Below are 2,744 nucleotides of genomic sequence, written 5' to 3' on the forward strand. Positions count from 1 at the left end.
GTCTCTGCGGAGCAGGGAGGCGGGGGCTGCAGGTGTCTGTTCTTCATGTGCTGGAGACGCCGCCCCCGTCATTTCGGTGCTTAGTTGGCGGTGAGAAGCCAGCCACACTCCTTCTGTCCCTGCGCGTGTGACCCGTCTCTCTGGCTTCCTTTAAGGTTTTGGTCTTGCATGTTCGTCAGGTAGACTGGAACGCGTCGAGGTGGCCGTCCGTTTGCGGGATGGGGGGGGGTGCGTGCACACGGGCACACACACTTAGTGCTTATCCTGCGTGGGGGGGCCTAACATTCTCGATCTGTGGTTCCATGTCTTTCATTATTTACGAACGAGTCGTCGCCACTCTCGTCCCCCAGATTTCTGCGCCCTCTCTGCCTGCGTCCCCTGGACCACAGTACACGTCCGCCAGGCCGCCTGGCACGATCTTGTAGTCCGGGTTTGCCGAGTTCTGCTTTACTCGCCGTCTCTCGGGGCGCAGTTTGTGTGGCTGCCCTTGACCTTTTGCGGCGCCTTCTGCCCGCCACGCGGGCCAGCGGGGGAGCCCGCTAAGAGGGCCCCTCGTCTCTGGCGCTGAGGGGTTCCCGCTCGGATTGCCGTCTCGCTCGCTCTGTTGACCGTTGTCCCAGCAATGATGACTCCATGTCCTCACGCGTGCGTCTCTACTGCAGGCCCTTTAACACGCTTCTCGTGGGTGTTTTTACGTCTCTTTACTGTTTCTTAGACGAGTGTGCTCTGTCTGGTTCCGTTACCTGCTTCACCTCTGGACAAAGCGTTGTTTTTCCGCTTTTCTGTGTGTCTGAACTTTGTTTAGTTAAAGCCGGACACCACGAGTGGCTCGGTAGAGACCGCTGTGGGTACCTACGCTGGACCCTCCGCCCTCCTCCCAGCAGGCTGTCCAGCCCCCCGGCCGGGAGTGGGCCGGCTTGGAGCTGCGTCGTTGCTATGGTTACGCTGGGCGCATCACAGGCTTCACGGTCCTCTGCGGGGCTGTCCCTCAGCGTTAGCATTCCACCGTGGCTTCCGCTCACCCGAAACGCGGTCTCCCTGCCAGCGCGGGCCCTGCTTGGGTACCACTCACACCCCAGGGGACGGGCCACGGTAGGCACCTCAGTGTCCGTGGCAGTCACCGATTGCTAAGCCACTTGGGGCAAGTGAGCAGGCTCCGAGGTGCAGAGTGGCAGCGAGACTCTGCCGCAGCGTGGACCATCCATCGGCAGAAGGGCGAAAGCGAGCAGGACTCAGCCACAGGAGGACGGCGGGGAAGGAGCCCGCCAGCACCGAGAGCCCAGGTGGGAGAGTCCAGCGGGGGGCGGGGGGTGGACAGTCGGAGGACAGGTAGGACACAGGACACTCGCTACAAGAGCAGGGCGACCCCTCAGCAGCCGGAGGCCCGGGGTGCTGCCGTTCTGGGCAGTGGACAACCCGCCGTGGCTTGTGTCAGAGAAACGCCGTCTGATCTTGCTCGAATGCGGCGAGTAAGCTGGTGAGGAGGGACCAGCCGGGCGTGGCCGAGGGGACGCCCAGGCCAGGCAAGAGCTGTCACAGCTGCCAACAGCGGTTATGTGGTCAGAGCGGGTGGGATACGGGGAGACCGAGAACTTGGAATGCACTTGGCGGGTAGAGGTGACAGGACCTGCAGGTGGATGCAGAGAGGGGGGACAGGAGTGAAATAAGGGGGTCCTAGGGTTCGGCCAGGACGGGGTGACCTGAAATGCCGGCTTCCTCATCAAGTCCCAAACACGCTCAGATTCCTGAAAATATATCTATAGTTATTTTCAAGCGAATGAGGCTCAGAAATAGAAGGAATTGTGTTCTAATTTAATTTTTATACATAATCGAAATATTTTGTTTGGTATTCACTGTGATTTTATGATTAAAACATTTAAAGTTGTGGAGAGAACGAAGCTTGCTATCGAAGGTCACGCAGGTGTTTTTAGCTCCTCCCCCAGCTGTGGGCGGGGTTTTTAGCTCCTCCCCCAGCTGTGGGCGGGGGTGTTTGTTGTCATATCCGTCTTGCGACGGTTCCATCGCCCGTTTTGCAGCAGCGTTTCCCTCTTTGTCGTTGACATTGCAGTTTGGGGGTGCGGAAACCCCAGGGAAATACGTTCTCACTCCGGACCTCCGGGAACGGCAGGGAACTAGGTTCGCTGCGCCGCGCAGCTCTGCGCTGCGGGAGATCTAGTTTGTGCGCACGCTCACTGTCATTAAACCCCGTGTTGTTATTTGAATCTAGCCTGTGCGTGTTATGGCAAAGCAAAATTGTGGAGTCACGGTGAGTTTCTGAGTTCAAATATAAAAAGTTACATGGAAAATATTTCTCTCTTTGTCTGGTATTATCTAGACACACGTGGAGTCGCTATGCCCAATAGTGGGCGAGTCTAGAGTATTCGTCCTTATAGAAAACATGTTTCAGTATAAGTCCCATGTACAAAAGCCTGTCACTCTATTGACAAGTTGCAGTCGCTTGCAAATTATGATGATTCTATTTTTTTAATCATTCCTTTCATTTCAGGATCGTCTTCCCAGCTTAAAAGCCAGGGTGTGATTCTGTAAAATTCGCCCCTTGGATGTTACAACTTGAAAGCGTTCTGCATTCCGTAGCCAGTCTTGCAAATTTTTCACAGTAGGCAACTAGGAAGTAAAGATGCTGGACGCGGGGTAAGCGATGACAGGTGCCTCTCCTTAGCCAGCCTCCAGCTAATCAGTTATAAGAACCTCAGCCCTTTCAAGTTTGGGGTCAAGGCTCTAAA

General features: G+C 55.9%; 1 protein-coding gene across 1 annotated transcript in view; it reads left to right on the forward strand.

Moving 5' to 3' along the window:
* The window catches only part of LOC105306913 (CUB and sushi domain-containing protein 1-like), a 185,200-nt gene that overhangs the window by 55,872 nt on the left and 126,584 nt on the right, over window positions 1–2,744 (forward strand). The window lies entirely within an intron of this gene.

This window comes from Pteropus vampyrus, unplaced genomic scaffold (assembly GCF_000151845.1).
Source record: "Pteropus vampyrus isolate Shadow unplaced genomic scaffold, Pvam_2.0 Scaffold464, whole genome shotgun sequence".
Lineage (NCBI taxonomy): Eukaryota > Metazoa > Chordata > Mammalia > Chiroptera > Pteropodidae > Pteropus > Pteropus vampyrus.